This window comes from Ambystoma mexicanum, chromosome 5p (genome assembly GCF_040938575.1).
Source record: "Ambystoma mexicanum isolate Mex_15411 chromosome 5p, UKY_AmexF1_1, whole genome shotgun sequence".
In the NCBI taxonomy this organism is placed as follows: Eukaryota; Metazoa; Chordata; class Amphibia; order Caudata; family Ambystomatidae; genus Ambystoma; species Ambystoma mexicanum.
This window is the reverse complement of record NC_090930.1, coordinates 88,494,984-88,522,598: the sequence shown is the minus strand read 5'-3', so window position 1 is coordinate 88,522,598 and position 27,615 is coordinate 88,494,984.

The window sequence follows — 27,615 nt, the reverse complement described above, 5'->3', positions numbered from 1 at the left end:
CATCTGTATGCCTGTCCGTCTTGAGGTATCTTCCTTACTCATCAATGTCGCTCACATTGTTTTTAAGAACAAAGGTGGTAAGTAGGACTGGGAGTAAAATTCGATTTTTATTTCTCTGGCCCTCATTACGACCCTGGCGGAAAGGGGAAAACGATGGCGGAAATGCAATACCGCCATCGAAAAGCGCTCGGTGCGACTATGACCCGTCACCGCAAAGTACGAAGCCATTAGCGACACCGTAGTGAACGCCAACGCTAACTGCACTAAGCACGCGCGCGCGCACCATGCCAAACCGCAAACACCACCATGGTGCAACGGTACGCCAATTCCGACCCTAGCGGACATGTACCTAACGCCATCAGGCATGGCGGAATGGACCATTCCGCCATGGCGAGAAATACGGCATCGTGAACCAACCGTAAATGGCCCACTGAGTGCCTGTACTCCACTCCCTGGCCACATTGCACAACTCCTGGCAGGCGCAATGTACTCACACCATGCAACCAGTGAAATCTACAATTCACCCATGCATGCCAACGTAGAAATGCATGCAGGTGTTCAAAGCGCCCCGTGAGTGGGCATCCATGTACGGCATGTCACCATAGCCGTACTGATGCAGCACAGGCATGTGAAGGTACAAGACATCAAAATGGAAATCAAGAACACATGACACAAAACAACAGTAGTCCCCCATCGCTTGCCACCAGCGCAAGGCAACATCCAAAACAGCATCCTGAGGGGGATTGCACCAGCCCTGTACTCTTGCCAGTAAACAAACCAACCATCAGCAGAAGCATGTACCACACAAGTTGGCAGAGTGACTGAGCAGCCAGGCTCATCCCAAGAGGGGCCGATGGGAGCTGCAGGGCACAGATGGCATGAATACAGAAGCAATTCCAATGGACATGACCCCAGTCCCCCTCCAACAAACGCACGCAAACACAGGCACCTGTGACCAGCCACATTCTGAACATCCCATCATACCATCAATCGACCTGGCTGACAGGCACCAGTCGGCCAAAAGCCAATCCCCCGCCCCTGAACAGCACATCATGTAAACAGTCACAATGGCAGCCCCTATCCGTGACCACACTGTGCTACGTAGGCAAAAGCGGCCAGTACTGTACCACACAACTCAACTCAGAAGGCGGAACACAATGCAGATCATCTCGCAATACATACCGCCACAAATCGAAAATCGCCACATCACCTGCAAAGAATAACGCAACACGCCAAATATCGGAATACAATTTAAATGCACATCCAAATGACAAAGGCCTCACAGCAATTTGTAAAATAACACCAAAACATCCATCATCACCGAGGGCTGCATCTGCAATAATTGACCAGCTTCCACTTGTGTGACGCCCTGTACCATCATGGCACACAGGGCCAACATCAACGTTCCAAAAGGCAACATGGAAGCGGCAAGAACCGCAGGTCCGTCCCATGAGGCAGGCACTAGTCCAGCTGAAAGGCCGAAATGTTGCACCTAGCCACCAGAACAGCGTAAGGGCATGTGGCCCATTGGCGATCGTCCCATAAGATCGTAATGGTGCTCCACTGATTCACCCGAAGCTGCAGGTGTCGAGAGTAAAATCCATCTGGAGGAGTGGCGTACAGATGGCATCTGCAATAGGGCAGGAGATACCTGTCACCCAAATGAAACACAAATTAACCGATTGCACTACAGGACACATGATGCATCACTATCTTCATTCAACACACCAAATCCACACCCATATGCATGCTAGCCCACTCCAAAGGAATATACACACCCCTAAATCAGTATCGATACATAACGAAACCAATCGAGGTTAATACACCATTGGCAACGTCGGTTACTGTGCATGCGTCCGTCAAGATAGAACCCATGACATGGGATTAGTAACGTGCCTAGACACAAGTGTATGAAGGCGCGTCGAGACAGGGAGGATCCGACAAGGGCAGATAGACGTAAGTCCCACTATGGCAGCCTTGCATCACATAGCGCAGGGGAAGGGGATTGAATCAAAAAACACATGTACATGGCAGACCCTAAATGGAATCATCTGTCCATGCATCCATTCATCATTCCCTCATCCCGCAATGAAAACGCATGAACATTCACTCACATAATATGTGAAACTTCCATCGCGTCTGTGCGTAATGCAGTCTGCAAAAACCACTGTGCTCCTGGCCGGATCTGTAGTGTTGTGAAGCAAGATGGACTTGGGAACGTCCTGCCTTATCGTCCACTACGCTATTGCGCATCCCATTCAATTCATGTCATTCATTGCTTGCTCGTTATGGGCCCTGTCCCAAGGACATTCAACAATAGAACGTTACATTTCCAGGCAGACCTGTGGGCGTCTCCTCACCGCTACTTCGCAACCAAAAATGCTGGCCTTCGAATTCCTCACTTGCAACATTACGTCGAAAAGGCTTCTGTGAACGCTTGCATTCACAATTACATCAATGTAGTGCGGCTGTGTGTCATAATGCTAACTGGCTGCAATCACAAATGGGACGCCACGCCCGTCGGTGAAGTACGATACTGTGCTGCATGAGGGTCGGCCATCGATCGAGCCCTACATACCACTGACTCTTCACAGGTATGTAAGCGGCTGCAATCATAGCATGTGTAACAATGGGAGCATAGCATGAAAATCAGTCAAAGTACATCACACTGCCATCGGGATTTGATACATGATTCCAATCCCAAGATGCCATGCGGCCAAATGCAGCCTTACGTGCGGGACGTGCTCGGCCAGAAGGGATTGCATCTGCCACAGATTCATTCAATCAGCACAGGTGGAGGCCATACAGGCCGACAGCACATATATAGCAGACCCAAACCCCTCCCACAACCACTCCCACTCCAAAATGCTACCGGCAGGACTAGCGATGTTGGGCCTGGGGCACCAGATAGCACTGCAAGTGCTACAACTACAAGAAGACGACGAACAACAACAGGTACAACAACCGGGCGCACAGGGGAGACGGAGGAGAAGGAGGAGGAGGAGGGCAAGGCAGGGTCAGCAAGGCCCACAAGCACTGCCACTACCACCACGCAGGCGGCCCGCAATCCCACGCCTCCGAGCTGATCCGTTCAACCTCACTGCTGAGCAGATCCACACCCTCTACCGTTTGGACCGGGACACCATAATCGCCATTGTGGACATGACACATGCTGACCTCGTGAGCATGATAGATAGCCCAACCGCCATCCCACCCCTACTGAAGGTGGTGTCTGTACTCCACTTCCTGGCCACAGGCACCTACCAGCACACAGTGGGACAGTTGCATGGCATTTCACAGCCACTGTTCTCACGGACACTCTCCCAAGTGCACGATGCCCTCCTGAAGCACGCCGACGACCACATCACACTACCACGCACGTACCAGGAGATTACCAACGCAAAGGTGGGATTCCATGCACTTGGCGGCATCCCGGGTTGCATTGGTGCCATCGACTGCACCCATGTTGAATTGGTTGTCCCACATGCCATGGAGGTCCAGTACCGCAACCGGAAACAATTTCATTCAATCAATGTGCAAATGGTGTGTGACTCCAACAAGATCTTTACGCATTGTTGTGCCAGATTTCCAGGATCTACCCATGATTCTATGGTCCTGAGGAACACAAGAATACCACGCTACATGGAGCGACACGCAGGGCACAGATCCTGGCTACTCGGTGAGTCTCATTCCATGCATGACATCGTGGCCCATTTGATGCGTCAATGACCTTGCAGGAGGGGGGGGGGGCTACTTAGCACTATCATTCCACTGACACCCTTTATTCGTCCCATACAGGTGATGCCGGGTATCCACTGAAGAGATGGCTCCTTACACCAATCCGGAACCCACAGAACCAGCATGAGGAGGACTACAACCATGCCCACTCACGTACCCGTGTGGTCATTGAACAGGCATTCGGCCTACTGAAGGCTCGTTTCCGCAGCCTCAGCAGGTCTGGCGGGGCACTCATGTACAGCCATGAGAGGGTTTCTAAGATGGTCATGGCATGTGTCATGCTGCACAACATGTGCATACGTAGGAATGTGCCCATGCCCCCTGACGCTGTACTGCATGCACCTGAAGATGATGATGATGAGGGTGGGGATGTGGAGGCACCCCAAGGAGTCCATGAGGCACAGGATGCACGTGCAATCCGACAGAGCATCATAGATGCATGCTTCTAGCAACCACGCATGGTGCCTATTACACGGAAAGGGGACCTGTGGCACTGTGTGTGTGTAGTACAGGCACATAGTGGACTGTACGCCTATGAAGGCCTCGTACGCAAATATCAATGTCCACACATGTCATTGGATGATAATGAAGTGCTGTATTGTTAATGTGATTTGATTTATACACCCTATGGACCCGCCACCCAGTGAAGCCCAACACACCCCCTCCACCCTACTTCCTCCCCCCCCAACACCAGTGTCCAAATATGCATGCTGCCCGTGGGTAGACGCTATTGCAAGCCCCCTCTACGGGTATCAGGGGCACCCCTGCCCGTGGAGCGCAGGTTCCTGCCAGATCTGCGTTGGGGGCTGCCCTGGACGGAACTTGCCACGGATGACGTCTCTGCCTGCTCGCGTCCATGCATGTCTCTGAGGGTTTGTGAGAGCTCCGAGAGCACACGGCGCACAGCAGCAAGTTCAGCACAAACGTCTTTGGACGTCGCATTCAGTTCCCCCCTCAGGCTCTCGGTGCTTTTCTCCATTTGTGCTCTCAGGCTCTCGGTGCTTCTCTCCATTTGTGCTCTCAGGCTCTCGGTGCTTCTCTCCATTTCTCCCCTGAGGCTCTCACTACTTTTCTCTATTTGTGCCCTGAGTGTCTCGGTGGATGTTTCCATGGCTGCCCTGGAACCCCCGCATTCATTCGCATGGTCCTTGAGTAGCGTGGACACTTCCTGCTGTTGCTCGATCAGCAGGTCGAGGGACTGTTGCCTCTGCTGGGCCATGGACATTTGCGGTGGTGTGACAGGGGGGCTGCTCAACACATGTTGCCTTGGCACAGGACTTGTGGGGGTTGGCCAGTCGTCGTCTTCAGGGTGCCCCTGCGTGGTTTCGTCATGGTGTAGGGGATGGGACATGCAGGGGGATTGGGAAAGGTCATGGATGGTACCTACGTCGCCAGCACTGTTTTCCGTGTCGGAGCATGCTGGCATGACAGCTGTGTCACCTATGGTGCTGCTACCACCAGAGGCAGTGCCATCAGATACGTTCTTTGGGGGGACCTGTGGTGCTGGGGTTGTGGACTTGCTGGCTGCTGGGGTGCCTGTTGCAGTCCCCTCCAGTGTGCTGGCACTTGATTCCTGCTGCTGCCGTGTCTTGATCCTTGCACCTGAGGTGGAGGCTCTTGGGACGTTGGTCCTGGCCCTCTTTGCAGGCGTGCTGGTAGGGGTGTCCTGCAGCTCGTCGTTGGTATCGGACCCTGTGGTGGAGTAAAGAGGGGCGAGCGTTAGTTAAGGGTCTGTGGGATTTGGAATGGCAACGTATCAAATGCATTGGGGTGGTACATGAGGGTGATTTGGGACTGGGCCTTGGAGGTGGTCTCATTTTCGTGTGGGTTGAGGATGCATTCATTTGGCTGCCTGCAGTTAGGGGGTGCATGCTGCACATGTAGGGGTTGTTTATGGCATCTTGATTAATTTGTTTATTCATTCTGACTTTTAGAGGGCGCTGTCAGGGCAAAGTATGTATTGCACTATGGGGTCACATGGTACTGCACATGTTCGTGGTTTGTGGATTTCGCATTGTTTCTCTTGGCCAACCTACCTGATTCTCCGGATGTCGGCACTCCTTTCTCCATCCCTCCGACTCCCTCTATGCTCTCCATTCCTATGGTGGAGGCGCAGATCTCCTCCCAGGGGGTCAACTTGATGGGCGACTCTGATCCCCCCCCGGTAGCTGTGGCGATGTTCCTGTTCGCAGAAAGTATGCTGCGTACGCGGATCCGCAGGTCGTCCCACCGCTTGCGACATTGCTGTGGCGTGCGGGGTGTTGTCCCCACCGCACTTACGCGCTGTGCCACAAGGGCCCATATGGCCTTCTTGTTGGCAAGGGCCGTCCTGGTCATTTGACTGGAGAAGACGACGGCGGCATTTTCCTGCAGGGTCTCGGTCAGCACGGTCAGTTCCTCTCGGGAGAAGTGGACCTGCCGCTTGCGATCACACGCTTTCTTGGCTACCTTTCCCATATTTATTTTTTTAACTGGGGTTGCTAACGGGTTGGGATGTGTGTCAGGGTCGGATTTTTAATGGTTGTGTTGGGATTCGGATTTTATAGTTGTGCGGCGTGCTGTTTCCCGTTCCGGCCACATGCTTTTACTTCCGTTTCCGTATATTTACGGTGCCCGTAATTTGCGGTGCCCGCTCATTACGGTGCCCGCTCATTACGGTGACCGCTAAGATGGGTGGCGGTATTGCACCTGGTGCAGCGTACGGCGGCGGTAAGGGCCGTTTTGGGGTCATTTCCGCCATCGCAGCCTTTCGGATTCCGCCATGGCGTAATGCTCGTGCCCGATGGGTCGTAATTAGCCGCACTTTGCTCCTTCGTGCAATGGCGGAAACGCTATTTACGCTGTTGCGGTCCGGTCAGTCAATTTCCGCAAGGGTCGTAATGAGGGCCTCTGAATTGCAAATCAATAGGAAAGTTAAAACAATAATCTATTTCACGATAGAGGGAACGAGGTGTGTTTTTCACTGGATATACATCAGTGAATAATGAATAGATTTTCCAAACTTGATTAGTTTTTCTGAAAAACATGACATTTTAGTATTTTTTCTATAAATACATTAATTAAATTCAAACTTATTTTTTTAAAGACGCTATTATTTTAAAATGTGTTTGTTTTTATGAAACATATAATTTTGATTTGTATTTAAGTATATGTTACTGAGATATTTTGCACTTACCTGATTCATTTTTTCATGTAATTATTGATAATCAATACTGATTCTGCTGCAAGTAATTATGGTAGCTGTAGTCATTAGGTTTGCAGGGAACCTGCTCACGTCCTAACACCCACACTGGGGGTTGGAGGGGAGTAGCCCACAATGTGGCACTCCAAAGCCAGGAATATATCGTCTGGGTGCAGCAACCTTTAGGACCCTAGAGCTTCCACCCTCCAGAGTACCTTAAACATAAACAGCACTGGATGGAAGGGGCCCTTTCTGGTTCTCTGCACAATTTACCTCCACAGCTACTATGTTCTCCTCTGACTGGTTTCTGTGCTTATCACGTCATCAGGGAGGCAGTCTCACTAGCAGCAAGTCCCCAGTGCAGGCGTAATCCATCAATGTTGATTCTGCTGCAAGGAATTATGGTAGCTGTAGTCATTAGGTTTACAGGGAACCTGCTCACTCTCAAACACCCCAGTGGGGGAGGGAGGGGAGCACCCCACAATTTGACACTCCAAAGCCAGGCATATATCGGCTTGGTGCAGTGCCCTATTGGACCCTGGAGCTTCCACACTCCAGAGTAACTTAAACATAAACAGCACTGGATGGAAGGGGCACACTCTGGTTCCCTGCACAATTCGCCTCCACAGCTACTGATTTTCTCCTCTGACTGGTTTCTGTGCTTATTACATCATCAGGGACGCAGTCTCATTTCCAGCAAGTAGCCAGTGCAGGTGTAATCAATCAATGTTGATTCTACTGCAAAGAATTTTGGTAGTTGTAGTAATTAAGGTTACAGGGAACCTTCTCACTCCCAAACACCCACAGTGGGGGAGGCAGGGGAATAGCCCACAATGTGGCACTCAAAAGTAAGGCATATATCGCCTCTGTACAGCACCCTTTAAGACCTTGGAGCTACCGACCTCCAGAGTACCATAAACATGAAAAGCACTGGATGGAAGAGGCACACTCTGGTTCCCTGCACAATTCACCTCCACAGCTACTGATGTGCACCTCCGACTGGTTTCTGTGCTTATTACATCATCAGGGACGCAGTCTCACTAGCATCAAGTCACCAGTGCAGGTGTTATCAATCAATGTTGATTCTGCTGGAAGGAATTATGGTAGCTGTAGTAATTAGGTTTACGTGGAACCTGCTCCCTCTCAAACACCCACAGTTGGGGAGGGAGGGGAGTAGCCCACAATGTGGCACTCCAAAGCCAGGCATATATTGCCTTGGTGCAGTACCCTACAGTACCCTGGAGCTTCCATCCTCCAGAGTTCCTTAAACATAAACAGCACTGGATGGAAGGGGCACACTCTGGTTCCCTGCACAATTCACCTCCACAGCTACTGATTTTCTCCTCTGACCGGTTTCTGTGCTTATCACGTAATTACAGAGGCAGTCTCACTTGCAGAAAGGAGATACCTTTATATATATTATAGGGTATGTGGTAGCGACCCTGTAGTTCTGGTTAAGTTGCTCATCCAACAGGATGAGCAGTTTTTGGGTGGCTTATATCTTTTGCGCCGTTTGGCTAATCCTCACAAAACATTGCAAAAAAAGCATACAGATAACTCTGAATTATTTTGCAAAGTTGTGTGCATTTTCATCAAGAGGGGGCTCTAAGGGGGTCCAAAATCATTTAAAATCTGGATAGACATGAATGGAAACAGATTTTGCTCACGGGTACATCCCAAACTGTTGGACGGATTCACACCAAACCTGCGTGAGGCACAGTGGGCTATTCCCGAAAACGTGCTTTTGCAAATTTGTTGTCAATTCATCCAGTTAATTTGTTTTAAATGGTAAAATGATTGGTAAAAAAAATAGTTATATCTCAATCCGTTCGACAGACTCACCTCCTGGTTCGTATCTGCGGATGCCTCTGGACCAATAAGAGAGCTGCGTAACATTTGCTAGACATCATACGCTACTGATCGGTAAAATTGGCACTGTGAGGTGCGTAAAAACCTTTGAAATGGAGGCAAGGTTGGATTCACAAACTGTGGCCATAGTCCGCAAACATTGTGGTTAAAATATATTCTGAAACACAATATTACACTTTTCAAACAAATGAAACAATCTCTGCGGAAGTACAGGGGTGTTGAGGATGGAATGATATATGTCCCGAATAAGCCAAAAATCAGGTGTTTTTTCTTCTCTGATGTCCGCAAAATTGATGTGCGGGGACATTGCTGTGATATTAGCAAATATGACAAATGTTCAAGGACATACATGCATACGTGTGTATTATATGGTCAGTGAAGTCCAGTTATTAAATGGCTTATAACGTTGGAGACATTCAACAAAATATATTAAATGTTGCATTACAAATATAGATATAACTTTGAATGTCGTAGCAAGGTTTGGAGACATTTTGTCCAGAGTGGGCAATATTAGAGTGGGGGTCCATAATGTTTGGATGGCTTATAATTTTGGTGTCATTTGATGAATCAGCACAAATGTTTGCAAGAAGATTATAGACCCAACTTTCAATGTTTGTGCAAAGTATGAAGGGATTTGATTTTGTCAAGAGGGAACAACATTGTAGAGGGGTCCCAAAAGTTTCAAAATTGGGATAGGCTTGAATGAGAAAAACAATGGTGCTTCGTGCTACAGCCTGAAGTGCTGGACGGATTTGCAGAAATCTCGTGTGAGGAGCATTGGCAAGCACCGGAAAGCATGCTTTTGCAAATCTGTCCTGCGTTTTATGTTTTGAAAAGTGTCAAAATGTAGGTACAAAAATAGTCATATAGCTGCTCGGACAATCAGGCCACGGCCCATGGCCACCAGGGCCCAGCTAAATGTACGCATTTCTCTGGTCAAATTACCAATGCTTTGAATCAACCTAAAGAACTTTTCTGAATTGTTAGGTATTTATCAGCGGCCCCTTCCTCATTGGACACTATCCCTCCGACTCAACCTTTCTGGAATGAGCTGTCTGACTTTTTCATTGATAAAGTGAACTATATTTGCCAATCTATATCCACGGCGTCTAATGTTGATGTAGATGCTCCTGTGCCAATAGCCCCTTCCACAAACTATCATCCTTGTACACATTCCCAGTGATGGACACAGAGGTGATAATCAACGCTACTATGAAGCTCAAATCGACCTAGCCCACTGACTCCATTCCTCTCCCCATCCTAAAGCAAATTATACCTTCTATTGTGCCGTTAGTCGCTACGCTGGTCAACATCTCTTTTTCTGTAGGCTTGACCCCAGCCATACTTAAGCAGGCCATGGTAATCCCACGTTTAAAGAACGCTTCCCTTGATCCTCTGCTCCCGTCCAAATATCACACCATCTCTCTACTTCCTTAGCTTATGACGTTGCTGGAGGTCATAGTTTCTCCCATGTTGAGTTCTTTTCTGGAAGGTTCCTCTGTTTTCAATACATTTCAGTCAGGCATTAGGCCCAGTCGAGGGACTGAACCAGTTCTGGTATCAGTCATGGACGACCTGGCAAGGTTGGCTGATCAGGGTGGGGGCAGTGTCCTGAACCTACTAGACCTGTCGGTCGCTTTCAACACCATTCATCATACCATTCTGCTTCATAGGTTGCCGGTGGCTGGCCTGTCAGGTCCCATGATTGATTGATTTAGGTCTTTTTTTAACTGACCGCTCCCAAGTGCTGGCACTGCATCTATTTATGTCATCTTCTAAGGCTCTGTCATGTGGTGTCCCCCAAGGATCAGCCTTTTCTCCCATATCTTTAATTTATATGTTCAGCCCCTTGTCCATATGATCCAGTTCTAGGGCTTATGCTACCATATGTATGCGGACGATACCCAGATTTTTGTTCCTCTGAGTTTGGAAAACCAACCTCAGGCAGTCACGCTTAGAGCCTGTCTTAAAGCAGTAGGAGATTGCATGACTCTTAATTGGCTAAAACTGAATGGCGGAAAAACAGAGGTGCTAGTGGTGGGTCCACCATCAGCCATCCACTCATGCACACCAGATTATTGGCCCTCCTCTCTGGGCCTTTTCCTCACCCTGTAACTATGGCTAGAATCTGGGTGTCAAAATGTCATCCCCCCTCTCAATGGAGTCTCAGGTTAGTGCAGTTTTTCATACAGGTCATTTTGAGCTTCGAGTTCTGCGTAGAGTGCTCCTGTTTCTCGCGATGGGGCTGCGGGCCCCGGTGGTGGCCTCCCTGACCCTGAGTTCATTCGACTACTGTAATGCCCTTTACTTGGCCCAACCTACTTATTTATTGGACCAGCTGCAGGTACTGCAAAACACTGCAGTTCGTGTAGTCTTTTGTCTTTCTTCTCTCGATCATGTTTCATTGGGTCGGCGCTCTCTGCAATGGCTCCCGGTGGTCCAATGAATGGAGTATAAGGCACTCTGGGCCTCGTCACAAGTCTGGCGGTAACCCTTAAATGCGGCAGTAGCACTATTACCACCGCATTTAAGGGTCCACCAGATCATGGGCTTGGCAGATTTGCCAATTTGTGGCTAATAGCATGAAAATTCTACATTGGGCCCAGTGGGGAATGAGGAATTCCCGAATGGTCCCAATGGGGAATGGGAACCAACCGTTCTGCCAAACTCATGATCCGGCGCTAATAGTGCCGTGGGATTTTGGCGGTAGCGCTAATAGCCCCGCGGTAATAGTGCTGGGACTACTGCTCGTGATGAGGCCCTTTGTCTAGTTTATTGTGCTTTTAATGGCCTGGGCCTGAATATTTACAGCACAAATGCTGTTGCTATATTCCATCGCGCACACTCTGCTCCTATGCAGACTTTCAATAGCAGCACCCAGAATTTCCAGACTTGGTGGCCAAGCTTTTTCTGCCTCCGCTGCCGGCTTATGGAATAGACTCTCACTGGAACCTAAAAATATGCCCGAATATTTCACCTTTTGTCATCATCTAAAGACTTTTTTATTTCAGTAGCTGTGATATTCCCTGTTTTTTGGTGAATGTGTCTCATTGGATTTCTCTAGCGCCATGAAGCCTCTGGGTGTACGTGTGCTTTATAATAATGTAAAAATAAAAAAAAAGTGGGGTTGAAGTGGGCATGGCCACCTGGGATCGGCTATGTGAAGAAAGCGGCCAGGTGCAAAAAATTGTGATATAACTTTGGTGCCTATAGCCTGTGGCCATGGGAAATCTGGCCACTGCCCACGGCCACCACAGACGTGAAATGGGCTTAAAGTGAGCATGACCACCAGGAACCAACTATGTGGTAAAACCTTTGAAATCGGGAAAGGCTTGAATGGGGAAAAAAAAGATCTGCTTGTGGCTACAGCCTGAAGACGTGAACGGGTTTGCAGCAAGCGTGTGCGAGGAGCATCAGCAAGGAACTGAAAGCATGCTATTTCCAAATCTTTCCTGTTTTTTATTTTTTCCAATGTGTAAAAATGTAGGTACTAAAAATGGTGATATAACCTTGGTGCTGGGCAGTGGGCCTGGCCCCCGACAAGGGCAAATGTCTACTCTGATATGTCTTTTTCACCCTGCGGTATGGCTGAAGCCCATGCCCCATGGATTGTGGAAAAAGGCCGTGGCTGCAAGCCATGAACACTGACAATTGGTCACGGGACTGGGATGCAGTATAGGCTCAATAGATAATGGGGGTGGTTTGATGGTTTGGCCATGGTTGAGCCTCATGACCTATGCAATTCCATCATGAATTGCATCTCCAGTATGCACTGCTGAAATGACACACATCAGTAAGCACTGCGAAAAATGTGTTTATTAATGAATGTTTCTTGTCGTTTCATATATGTTAAAAGAAGAATTATTAATAACTTAAATACAGTGATGTAACATCATGAAACACTTTTTCATGTATATAAACCATTGAAATTAAGTGATGAAACAATGTTAAAGGGATGTTATGGTGGGAAAGTAAAAATTGAAAAACCAATGAAATGTTCCAGTTATGGTAAGGTATGCAACCATACCTTGTGCCAATGTCATGCACTGCTAAGACTAATACCCATGACATCAAAAATGACATCAGATACAGCAATATTGATGACATCACTGATGACATCACATATGACATCACTAGAGCGATTTGTCACATGGATGGAACATTTAGTTTGGACTTTAAACTCCAGGTGGATTGTGCCTATCCCCAGCAGGCTAAAACTGTCTATGAGTATACAGTCTCCCCTTTGCAGTTGTCATAGCGCAGTATTTAACAGATGATTTTCAGCAATTTGGTATGTGCAGAAATTGTTGCCTGATTCAGCCCTAGTGCTTTCCAATAATTCAGCTGTAAAAGCTATCGACATGAAAACCGTTGTTGCCACTCTGTTGGCCTGGTATTTGTGAATAGCAGATTTCCTCTTGGTTTTTGTCATTACGTGGGAGCCTTTTATCTGATGTTGGGAGAAATGGATGTAAGCTGCCTTAAATGCTGAATGTTAGGAAGGTGCCAAAAACGTGGACATTTTGGTCAAGGGATGTTTGCTGTCATACATGATATCCATGTAGGGCACGGGGAGCAGTTTTGAACCCATTAACTGCACACATTTAGTAAAACAGCGCTGCGATGCCCAAAGGCTGCTTGTGCGCTAAAAAAATAAACAAATAAATGACATCAATCCTTGCTCTACAAGGGGTTCTGTTTCGAGTGTTGCAAGCAACATATGAAGGGTGATCAGAAGGCCTCTCATGCACTACTCAAACAACCTGATTCATGGATTATTTGCGCAAAATAACCAGAATTTGTGTGCCATTCTGCCCGCAAATCCCTTTTTAACAAATGGGGATTTGCGTGCAGAATGGCGCACAGATCCCGTTTTTTGGCGCACATTATCCATGAATCAGGGTGCATGTATCACAAAATGTACTTATTGAAACAGAAATGTTCTACTGAAATTGTGTTAACACAGCAATCAAATAATACATACACATAGGCAATGGCTCCAGCACAGACAATAGAAGTAGAGTATTTGTAATCTAGTATGTTTGGCCAGAAGAATCATAAGCCCATGCCCATCACAATCTTGAATAATGTTAAACTTGGAATTAACAGCGAACAATACAAGAATTAATAGATACATGTGTTAGCACAAACAATATACATGGAGCGCATCAATGCATACAAATCTGAGGCACATACAGAAAATCTCTAGTAAGGAGGAAACAAATACCATGACCAGAAAATGACACTAAGATTGCAGTTGATCACCATATTTAAAAAAGGTATTGTCTGTCATGGGTCTGCTTATTGTTTCCGTATGTGCACCATGAGTTGGCAAACCCTAAGTAAACTACCTTAAGAACGTAGCACAAGGTTAAGGAACATATACAGCACACAGTCTCAATATCATTTTAGAACAAGACTTTTCTCAATAACATTCAAATACTCACATGAACATATCTGAAAATATTCAAGAGTCACTTTTCGAGGCAGCCACCTGAGCATGGACAAATGTCATATTGTTACATTAAAGGCTTCATAGTTTAAGACATGTTTTCTTTGATTGTGTTTTGAACAGCTTTTAAACTTGTTTTTTCCCGTTGGGAAAAAAACTTTTTTTTTTTTTTAGCCCAAATATCCTCAAATGTTTGAATGCACCTCTATTTGACCACAAATGTGTGCATTGTAAATGATTGGGAACATTGACTCAGCCGATTTGGGGATATACATGCTTGAAATGTATGCATATCTGATGCATGCACAGAATCAATGTGCATATTTCATACACACTGTACACAGAGTGTGTGATTTTATACAGTGTGTACATTGCACAATTTACTTTTCATACATTAAACAATTAACATCTCCAAAAAATCTCACATCAAAGGCAAGTTTCAGTTGACTTTAATGTCAGTTTTAAGGTGATGGCATAAATGTACACTTTTCATACAAACTCTACACAGAGAGCATGAGTGTTACATTTCATACATTACACAATTACACACATGCACCTGCGACACATGCACCCACAACACATTCACCTACAACACATGCTCCTATGGCACATGCTCTTAGGGCGACCTGTACTCCTATGACACATGTTCCTACTACATGGCTCCTACTACACACTCCTAACACACACACTTACTGCACACTCTTATGACACATACTCTAATAAACACTATTCTACAACTTGTGTTCCTATGACACACACTGGTATAACATGATCTTCTACAACACACACTTCTATTATATATGTTGATAAGCACCTACTGCACATAAAATGTGGACGAATGATGCATGCTCTTATGACACATGTTCTAACCACACACACTCTTACAAGTCACACCACACACTCTTACGGCACGCACTCCTAAAACACATGTTCCAAAAATATGTGCTCCTATGACACGTGTAGCTACTACACCTAGTACTACCACACACAAACTCCTATGAAGCATGCTCCTACAACACACAGCCCTACGACATTTGCTCCTACAAAACACGGCCCTACAACAGACATTCTTAAGACACATATTCCTACCACACAGATGCCTACAACGTGCACTGCCATCAAATATGCAGAGTGTTTATGTTTTACAGTTGGTACATTACAAAATGAACATCTGAAACACATCAAATGAAATTCATATGAACTGTTCACAGAGAGTATGTGTTTCAATGTTCAGGTATTACACAACTAACATCTTCTAAAAAATCACATCAAAGGCAAGTCACAGCTGACTTTGATGTCAGTTTTGAATTAATCGGCTAAAGGTACACTTTTCATACAAACTGTACAAAGAGTGTATGGGCTTTACAGTTCATCCATTACACAATTGACAACTAAAAAACTCTAATCAAAGGCAAGTGACAATTGACTTTCATGTCAGTTTTAAAGTGATGGAATAAATCTACACTTTTCATATGAAAATGTACACCTTAGGAGGCATACAATGCATGAGAAGAATGGTGGTTTGTTTTATATTAAAACCCTATACGTACATTTGTGATAAGTGTATGCTAACACTAACAGCACACATTCTACTATGAAGCCTCTTACAACAAATGCTTCTATGACATGTGCTTATATAACAGGCATTCCTACAACACATGCTCCTACCACACACACTCCTATGACACATGCTCCTACAACACACAGTCCTGCGATGCACATTTATAAAATATACTCCAATGACAAGTGTACCTATAACCGTTTACCTATGACATGCACTGCTATTACTCACACTATTATGACATACAATGTTATCACCCATGATCCTGAAACATGCTTCTATAACACATGTACCTACAACACATGCACCTTTGGCATGTGCACATATGACACCTGCACCTACAACACATGCACATATAGCACATGCATCTAGGACATGTCGATGAACAATGTGTGGACTTATGAAACACGCTGTTATGACACATGCACCCATACCACATCATCTGGCTACATACACTCTTATAACACACAGTATTGTAACACATGCTCCTAAACACACCCATCTACAACACACACTCATTCAACACATTCCTACAACATACACTACACACAATCCTATGACACATGCTCTAACAACACAGGAACCTATAACAAAGGAACTTACAACACATCAATTTACACCATGTGCTGTTATGAAACATCCTCTTATGCCACACACACACATATACTACATGCTCTTACAACACATGTTAGCATTAGAATAAACACTCAAAACCAAGAATCACATAACTCTAAAAGTTGAAAGTATTTGGAAAAATAACATTTTATAAAAGACTCAAGGTTAAACCAACAAAAACTTAAAGTCTACAAACATCAGCCATAATGATGTTAAGGGTAAGGTAACAGCATAATAATTGTTAATAATACATTAAAAACAAACTATGCACAAATCAAATATGGTAGTAACCATAAACTCTCCAAAGATTTAAAATTATACAATATTATGATAACATTATAACAATTGCACACATACTAACAAGTAATTGTATACAATGTAAAATGATTTAAAGTACATTAAAAGTACATCTATTATATGTTAAAAGAATGTATAGAATATGTTTGTAATACACAATTACTAATATAAATAAAACATATACAATATAACATACACAAGCATATTTCCTCCCAAAAATTGCAATTAAAAAAAAACTGCATCTAAAATAACTGATTTAAAACTTTGCATTATCAACATTTTCAATTAACAAGGTACATGTTATCTGTCACGCCCCTTAGGAAGCGCTGGTCCCTCTGGCATCGGTGGGCTCGACGGTGTGCGGCGTCCATTTTTTCTCCCAGGATGGCGGTTCATTCCACTTGCAGCGGTCTAGATGTTCGGCTCGCGAATGGCAGGTGGACTCCGCCCCCTACTCTGCGTACAGCATACCTGGAGTCCTCTCCAGCAAGACGATGCGTTGCTACTCTTCGAAAAACAACGCTTCGTAAGTATGGACCTAGGCTTATCTTCCTGTCTTTCTTACAAACTCTGAGCAAACTCACTTTCTGTTTTTGTTTCCTAATTATTAGAGCAAATTGACTCGTACTCGCGGACCTGAAAACTCCATCCAAGACTTCTGGGAACGAACGATTTCACATTCACACACTCCTCCTTCGCGTTCTCACTTCAATTCCTCCCCGGCTTCTTCGGAGGTAAAGAACTGTGTTAACCTCTTAAGTTCTATGCATCTGCTATCTCTAGCTTTACCCTGTTATCTCATATCTTTCAGTCCTCTCCTTGCAAGAAGCGATACCCCACATTTCTGCCTTCAGTGCAGACTTCATCCCATTATTCCTTCCAGGTACATTACAGCCGGGAGATATCCAGTCACTATCATTTCTCCCTGTCTAGATCTAAATCTCGTTTCTTTGATAGTGGAATCCCTCTAGAATCCGGATCTTCGGTCCTAGCGTCTCGTCCACTTTCTCCTTTTACTTACTTTACTATACTCTTTGCCTTACAACAATTTACCATTTCTATTTCGTCTTTTCCTGGGTAGACATCACCGCCTGGAACCAGCCTTCTGCCTAGAAGAGACATCTGAAGCAGATGATATCCAGAGGCGCAGGGTTGTATTCTCCCGGAGGGTTTCCCTGGAGTTCTTCTCTCCGCCTGGGGCCTTGTGTCACGGGGTGGGAGAGGAGTTCCAGGGGGATTCCTATGGTATCGGTTCTCCGACACTTCAGACACAGACACGTTACGGAATCCACTCCGCTGGTGAGTCCTTGTGTAAGGTTCCAATCCCTGCCATATCTTTATGTCACTTGTTTAAAAGGATTGCAGAGACGAAAGTTATCGCAAATATTACATTATCATTTTAAAAACATATAATTTACTAAACAATAAACATACCATTATTACAAGAATAAACAACTAAAAACATATTCAAATATCATGTACAGTAAAAGCTAAGTAACATTTACTTCTACAAATAATATTATATACACAACATTGATAGTCATTGCACTATTCACAAAAAAGCAAACATGTAATGTTTACTAAATTAAAGTTTAAATAATGCAAGCTGTAAAAACTAACACAAGCAGCACACATGTATACACTTTAAAAACATAAGTAAATAAAAACACTTTAACATGTTGTATTAAAACAAATATCCCCAAGACACATTACATTACCTTCACTATAAAGCATTTTAAAGAAAAAAAGGAAATACTAGAAAACAAAAGATGGCAACTTAATATTTGATTTAAATATAAAATGTGTTCTCATCACTTAATACAGTTTATTATGTTTCTACCATAGCGTTATTATTACTGATGTTTGTAGACTGTATGTTTTTGTTGGTTTATAAAACACAAATCAGAATAATAGATAGATAGATAGATAGATAGATAGATAGATAGATAGATAGATAGATAGATAGATAGATAGATAGATAGATGTAGATAGATAGACAGATAGATAGATAGATAGATAGATAGATAGATAGATAGATAGATAGATAGATAGATAGATAGAAAGATAGATAGATAGATAGATAGAGATATATTGATAGATAGATAGATAGATAGATAGATAGATAGATAGATAGATAGATAGATAAGTAGATAGATAGCTAGATAGATATCACTGATGGTGAGTTGTTTAAAATGGCTTGAAAAAACCCTTTCCACCGGAACTGTGAAAGTAGAATATTCCACATGAGCCAAATCAACTAATTTGCATACCCACAATGCCTTGCTTATGTGGCTCTGAACTGGAAGTGAACAAATGGAATATTATAGATATATATGTATGTATTTAAAAGTTCCTCATACTACATACGTGAGATGGGCTGCACTCACAGAGCAGCTGAGGATGAAATGTCCGTGTAGCAAAAAAGAAGAATCATGGCACGTTTGGTCCCAGCAACAGCATATTTTAATGTTTTTAAGCGTGCTGTGAAAAGGTAAAGAACCTGATAAAAAAAAGCACTGTTTTGCTGTGCTCCAACCGTTAGGTCACGTAGGTAAACGAACACAAATGATGGACAACATTATATACATGGCACTCTATGGTTGTGTATAGAGTGTACGGCAGTGCAAACTCTACATTCTCTTGTGGAATAGGTCAACCATTTTGTATCAGAACAAAGTATGCACTCCTAGCACAGAATAAAAAACAAAGTATGTATTAATGCATATGAGTTAAATCCAAAGTGAAATAGCATTGGTGATTATGCATACAAATTCAATCCAAAGTGGAAAAACATGGCCAGTCAACAGGTCAGCAGATCGCGTAAATGCACGCATCTTTATGTATGAGCCTATACATACCACGGGTGTAGATAATTAAAACAGGCTCTAAAAAAGAGACTCTAATGTGCAGATGTCTTGTAATATAGATAAAATACCTAGTAGCCTCATAAGATGTTTACAAAGGAGCGGCCTGTTGACTGGACATGACAATCCAATTGGCATGTAAACCAAAATGGCAACGGTGTATGCATATATACAAGTGTGCTGGAGAGTTAGGTCGATGCATTACATTAGAAGAAAAACATATGGCATGTGCAAATATGCAAAGCAGCAGTATCATGTAATATCATAAAGTGCATAGTGCCTAAAAGTGCATAATGCACACAGCAAAAACGTACGTATGTTTGTATATATTTTCAGGGGATATCATTTTGACAACAACAATTTGAATTGCACTTCTTCAGCAAAGAGCACTTTGAAACAAAATCTGATCTGAAAATGTTACTAGTGGGCATACAAAAAGGTAGGTAACCCTAGAGACTACAGGTTTTATTGACTGATGCTCAGGTGGGCCTGTTTGAAGTGAGGGTGAGTTTTTACTGTATGGGGGGGTATCCTCATCCCTCTGGGCTCTTTAACTTGTGAGTACATGGATTCCCAGTTAGCCAATGGAGGAGTGTGAATGTTACGCATAGTGTTCAGCAGCATCTGACAAAACCTGCCCTTCTGAAGTGCATAACTCCTTTCCCCCAAATCACCTTCATTTAGGTGTATCACCATCCAACCATGTTATGTTTTGCAATCGATCCCAAGCATTTAACACTCATTCCCTCCCAAACAATTAACCAAATCAATTGCCTTTACCTGGATCATCATATTTAAAGTCCCTTCCTCATAATCTCACCTGTTGAGAAGAATTTGGATGGTCAGCCTGCTTTTAATATACTGATGTATCATGTGGCTGAAACAGGAGAGAATCAGGTTCCTTGTTCTATCTCCCTTTGAGAGCCATGGTGGGTTTTGGGTGAACTCTATTTGAGTAAGGAGGCTTAGGCAAATAAGGAGCATTAGGAAAACCGTAAACACCAAAGCTGAGTCTGATAATACATGAAACATATCTGAACCTATCCATGCAAGGTATCCAGGCAAAGGCAGAACTGACCTCCTAAAAGGCCAGAGAGATCAGTCAATGTGATTGAAGTGTGAATTCCCCTCCTCATCTTGCTGCATCAACCCCCCCAGAATGAGATTGTGTTCTACCTTCTGCCCTGCCTCACAGTCAGTGGCCTATTCACCCACTGCATCCATTTCATAATGTCCTGCTAACTATATATATATTTCTTTTAATTCCCTCCAGATTTGTTTATTTATTTATTCCCTCCTGTTTTATATATTTATTTATTCCTTGCGGCTTTATTTATTTACTCTATCCAAACCTGTTTATTAATAGTTTCTGCCTGCCACCTTTAACTTTTCATTTCCTACCCGCCACCTGCAACTGTTTTCTTAAATTGCACCCATTTTCCCAGCCCATCCCCCACCTTTGGTCGGCTTCCCCCACCTCCTTCCCCACCCCGCTCCCGCCCACAGAGGCCAGCAAGTGGCAAATGCTCCCCAGAGTATCCACCTTTAAGGAGGGTCCCAAGCCTACCATGCCCAGGCAGACAGATGGCTAAGGGCCGGAGGCAAATGGCAGTTCCCTACCCAGCAGCTCTACTCTGCGTTTGCCAGCGCTCACCTGGGACACCTGCCGCAGACAACCAGCAGCGACTGATAAAGTAAGTGTGTTGTGGGCAGGGAGTACAGTCATTACTGTACTCCATTAAAACCCCTCCACGCTTATTACCTAATTTTATATAGTCACATGCATTCAGTCTGTATGTATCAGTCAGCCATGTCTTGCATTCAGCCTAAATTGTGTAAGGTAGCCTTATCTGGTTGTTAGCCTATCTGCGTTAGTCAGCGATAGCTTGCATTTAAGACATTTTTTAAGGTAGCCTTATCTTGCATTCAGACAAATTATGATGGATAGCCTACATTGTGTAAGATAGCCATATTTTACATCTAGCCTATTAACGTAAGGTATACATATTTTGCATCTAGCCTTTTTGTGTAAGGTGGCCTCATCTTGCAATTAGCCCATTTATGTGCGGTAGCCATATTCTGAATTTAGCCTAATTGTAGCAATGTTCAGCATTTAGCAATTGCAATGACTAGCCACACATGACACTTTGCTAGAATAGTGAAGATTAACCATGCATATGTGCTCTAGCACCTTGAAGTGTCTCTTGAGCTAGATGGAATTAGCAATACAGATCTCAAACTATATAACCAGACAGACTCAGAAAACAAAGCAAAATACTACTGTATTCTCCATTAAATAAAAATTGCCAAACAACAGACTGATGCTTGCACACTCACGCACAAACTTGTTTATACAGAGGTTATATACCCCAATATGCTTCATCTATGATGTCATCCTAACTGGCAAACTTCAAAACCTATTGAAGGGAAGGATTGGTTAAGGGAACATATGTAAATATGGTATACATAGCGATTAGTACTTCATTGGCTGCCCCTTGTCTGTAGGGCACATCTCAAACTACCTTTAAATACATATAATACTGATTATAGCAAAGGCAATGCCAGCGGACCACTCTATGCAACATTGTATAACACATTGCCACATAGACCCTCTGATTGGTTGGCATGCTCACCCAATCTTGGAGAGGGATAGAATAAATAGTGGCATGGCTTCCTTTAAATAAACCACCATTCACAGAGCAGTGAAAAATCTCTGGCCACACCTGTGCATGTACATTTATTATGTGGGGTTTACTGACATTACTATGTCAATATCAGACACTCCTAGGCATTAATATCAAAATATAGTCGGTTAATCTTATAGTAGTGGATGAATAAAACATGCGCTCTCCTTTTTCAAACTTGTTTGTGCTTTTGGACGATGGCTGGTGGAACACCCTCAGATATGGAAGGGTGTTCCTTTTTCACTAATGGGTTTTTCCTTAAACCCATGATCCAACCAATGTTTCTTTTCTAATTCTGCATCGTCCATATCCTTTTATGTTATATTGCACTTGCCCCTTCTCTTCAGTAAATATGGGAATGTATGATTTTGTTATTAAACAGCATCTATTTTAGCACTTGTGCTCCTGGGCCGCAAAAATGCGGACTTGGCTTTTAAGAGATAATGTTCCTAATTTACAAAAAAGTGCCCACAAATGTAAAACCGTAGCACCATCATGAAGATTTCACCACTAACCATGTTGTAGTTCAAAGCGAGAAATCACCAAAGATTAGCAAAATGCAAGTTGTGTAGAGGTACATCAGGGAGCATGTGCATGAAACATGGTGAAAAAATGGCTGCCTCACACCATCTTCCATGACGAACTGAACATAGTAAGCAGTAGCCAATGTGTATGAAGACATCTGGCCTGTAGGTTTAGGTGGGAGGCGTTCAGGTGTCTGCCATGAAGAAGTAAATGTTGTATATGGGGACCAGCTTGCCAACGCATGATGCATGTCATGCAGTTGAGTGCTTGTAGGGGAACATCACTCCTCATATAGTGGGGGCAGTTACAGTGCATATCTGCTCTATGGGGAACTGTGTGAGGTGGCCGCAATGTCATGTCCATGATGTGGTTTGTGAGCAGCTACGCCAACACTGAGTTGAGATGGCACGCATGGGGCCCACTGAGAGATGGACCTTGAAATCATTACAGGGAGCAGATGTGATGATTGAAGAGCCGGTGACCTGGTTGTGCTACCTGATGGTCCAAAGTCGTCCACAGAGGAAGTATACAGCAGTATGTCAATACTACCCTTAGGATGGCTGGCAGAGCAATGGACATTGACTTGACAGGGAAAAAGGGAATGTTTTATGGTCTGACTTTAAGCCACGTTGGCTTTGGAACGTGCTGGTCGTGAGTCGGAGGATTGTTGTAGGGAGGCTCTGCTGTTAGAACCAGTTTCTCTTACCTCCACAGGCCGTAGTAAAGGTCTTGCGGAAACGTACCTGTGTTGTCCTCTCTCCACAATACTGCAGAGCCGCCATGGGAGCAGTTCCAAGTGCAGGGCTTGACGTCCGGGCAAATGACCTGTGTACCCCTTGGTGTCCGGAGAATGTGGAGAGGCTTTTGAAAGGATCAAAGCAGATACAGCCAGTGCTCCCACCCTAGGGACTCTTTTGTGACAAGAGTAAAACATATCTTGCTGTGGACGCAAGCATGTTACGTTTGGGGGTGACATTGATGCAGAGTGATTGCAATGGTAAACATGTGGCGGTGTTCGCATCTAGGCCCCTTAGAGGTGCAGATGGACACATTCTCCATAGTGGGGAGAGAGGCCCTTGGCGTCTTCAGGGTGATTTTGAATTTTAAGTTTTTTTGTGGGGGAGACATTTTATAGTCAGACTAGACCATAAGACCTTGGTACATATGCTGTTAGGAAAGGGGTGGAGCAGTGGATCACCTAGAGTATCGAGATGGCTTTTAGCGTTGCAAGGTTATGACTTTCAAGTGTGTCACGTACCAGGTAATAAGAATGTGGTTGCAGATTGCCTGTTAACGTTACCTTTGGGGCCTTCTGCAGCCAGTGAGGAGGTTCATGGGGAGGACATTGTTGTGGCTAGTATTGTGCAGGAGGCAATTGGAGAGGTAGAATGGAGTCTGGCAGAGCTTTCTGGCATAGTAATAACATTTGTGGTGAAGTGCACAGTAGTGGGGTGGCCTGGGAAAAATATCTTGGAGAAGAGGTTTGAACCTTTCCTTGAGATAAAGAATGAATTGTCCCTGGTGAGGAAGAAACTTAGGAGGGGTGACAAGCTTGTTCCCCCAGAGGGGGTGAGCGGTAAACTGGTGGAATTGGCACACCAGGGACATTTAGGGTCAAGTGGCACCAAAAGAAGGTTGCGCCAAGGTTACTGGTGGGCCATGATGGACAAGTGTGTGGAGAGCAATTTGAGGGATTGTGGCGCATGCTAGCAAGTGACAAGAGCAAGGTTGTACGGAGACACCATTGTTGCCAGTACCAGGTCCCAGTCAACCCTGGCAAAAGGTGTGTAGGCGAGTAGCCAAGTGCCTCTACCAGACGTCCCACCCCCATTTTGCCTATATGATGGATACCGGAAATTGCAACATGTGCAACACCAGTAATGGTACCGATACTGCGAAGAGTCCTTGAAACAAGGTATCCATTGAGAAAACCCTATATGATGTATCCGCGGACAAATGACAGTCTTCTGAAGGAAGTTCCGGAAGAAGTGTGAAGATGAGTGAAAGAGAAGAGCAGTGATGTCACATGAAGCAGAAATGACACACCCAAAAGATGCCAATGAAGAGAGTATAAAGACCCTATTGAATCAGATAGTGAAGTAAAGAATTTAGCAACTGTTTGTGAGTAAAATGAAGATTGCACATACAGAGAGCACTGAAGAAAATGCAAAGCTGTTTTATAATTGTACAGATGCAGTAACACAAGTAGACTAAGTAATCATGAAGGCTGGCTATAAGTAGAGTGAATAGACTGCAGGCAGTGCCGTCAATATATATATATATATATATATATATATATAAGTGTGTATAGAATCTGAATGTTCCAGAATGCATTTTAGCAAATTATGACCCCGTGAACAGAAGGGCTTAAAGTCTGGCGCAGTAGAATAAAACAGCTGATAGTGAAGGAAGATTCGAGAAAGGTTGTCTGTCTCATTGTCAAGGGTTGAGGCAACCAAGAACTGGTTGTCGATTTGAGAAGTTACAATGAATGTGAGAAGCGAGATAATCTTCTGTTGAGGTGTAATGGAACCACATTAGAGTTGCCAGGTTTTATTCATTTAATAGTATATAATACAAAGAAGGAGCTTAAAACACAGTCTCCTGTCACTTGGTCAAGAAGAGAATAGACTTTGGGTGAGCTACACCGAGACCAGAATACAAGACCGTGCTCACACACCCTTTAATTCTCAGGTGCAGTGATACTTTCAAGTCTGAGTTCAAAGGACTAATTGAATGGCAGACAGCATGAGTGATGATGGATGTTGGCCTAATTGGGTGGGGAGGCATGACCAAGCCAACCGTCCAGCACCTGGGGTACCAGCTTGTGTGCTGCTAGCGAGTGAAAGATTTCAGAAGGGTACAAGTGTTCCAACAAGTTGTAGAGGGCCATGTAGCAGAGAGCCCTATAGTTTGAAAGCCAATGAAACCTTGTGTATTTTTATGACATGGAAGATGACTTGTACTAGGGGTAGACATAGCTCTCCACCTGACCTTAGAGAGCCAATCATGATCCTGCCCCCCATAGAAAAAATACTCAGATGTTCCCTGTAGACCAGTCCTTGGTAGGTTTTCTTATTTTGCTGAGTAAGCTGTGCAAGGTCGAAGCAGAGATAAAAAATGTATTATCTATCTTTTAGATTTAACAAGGGGGGTCCTGGGAGTCTCTCTGCCAGACATTAGTCCTGGTTACGAGAGACTTATCCAGAGTCTTTAGCTCACTATCTTTTCACAGAGAAGAAATATCCCAAACATATCAGTCTTTGTCCTGCCCTGGGGCAGTCCAGCACCGAAATGCGAGGCAATTCTCCTCTGAACAAGAGTACCAACAGAAACCCCAGACACGTGTTTCGGTCTGGTTGGACCTCATCAGTAGGGTGGATCTGTGCCTCTCTAAGAATAGTGAGCAAGGGGTCCACGTCTGGATTCCCCTAGTAACTTAGGGTGAGACCCAAAGTTACTTAAATATGCAGATTTAACAAGGGGGGTCCTGGGAGTATCTCTGCCAGACATTAGTCCTGGTTACGAGAGACTTACCCAGAGTCTTTAGCTCACTATCTTTTCACAGAGAAGAAATATCCCAAACATATCAGTCTTTGTCCTGCCCTGGGGCAGTCCAGCACCGAAATGCGAGGCAATTCTCCTCTGAACAAGAGTACCAACAGAAACCCCAGACACGTGTTTCGGTCTGGTTGGACCTCATCAGTAGGGTGGATCTGTGCCTCTCTAAGAATAGTGAGCAAGGGGTCCACGTCTGGATTCCCCTAGTAACTTAGGGTGAGACCCAAAGTTACTTAAATATGCAGATTTAACAAGGGGGGTCCTGGGAGTATCTCTGCCAGACATTAGTCCTGGTTACGAGAGACTTACCCAGAGTCTTTAGCTCACTATCTTTTCACAGAGAAGAAATATCCCAAACATATCAGTCTTTGTCCTGCCCTGGGGCAGTCCAGCACCGAAATGCGAGGCAATTCTCCTCTGAACAAGAGTACCAACAGAAACCCCAGACACGTGTTTCGGTCTGGTTGGACCTCATCAGTAGGGTGGATCTGTGCCTCTCTAAGAATAGTGAGCAAGGGGTCCACGTCTGGATTCCCCTAGTAACTTAGGGTGAGACCCAAAGTTACTTAAATATGCAGATTTAACAAGGGGGGTCCTGGGAGTCTCTCTGCCAGACATTAGTCCTGGTTACGAGAGACTTACCCAGAGTCTTTAGCTCACTATCTTTTCACAGAGAAGAAATATCCCAAACATATCAGTCTTTGTCCTGCCCTGGGGCAGTCCAGCACCGAAATGCGAGGCAATTCTCCTCTGAACAAGAGTACCAACAGAAACCCCAGACACGTGTTTCGGTCTGGTTGGACCTCATCAGTAGGGTGGATCTGTGCCTCTCTAAGAATAGTGAGCAAGGGGTCCACGTCTGGATTCCCCTAGTAACTTAGGGTGAGACCCAAAGTTACTTAAATATGCAGATTTAACAAGGGGGGTCCTGGGAGTCTCTCTGCCAGACATTAGTCCTGGTTACGAGAGACTTACCCAGAGTCTTTAGCTCACTATCTTTTCACAGAGAAGAAATATCCCAAACATATCAGTCTTTGTCCTGCCCTGGGGCAGTCCAGCACCGAAATGCGAGGCAATTCTCCTCTGAACAAGAGTACCAACAGAAACCCCAGACACGTGTTTCGGTCTGGTTGGACCTCATCAGTAGGGTGGATCTGTGCCTCTCTAAGAATAGTGAGCAAGGGGTCCACGTCTGGATTCCCCTAGTAACTTAGGGTGAGACCCAAAGTTACTTAAATATGCAGATTTAACAAGGGGGGTCCTGGGAG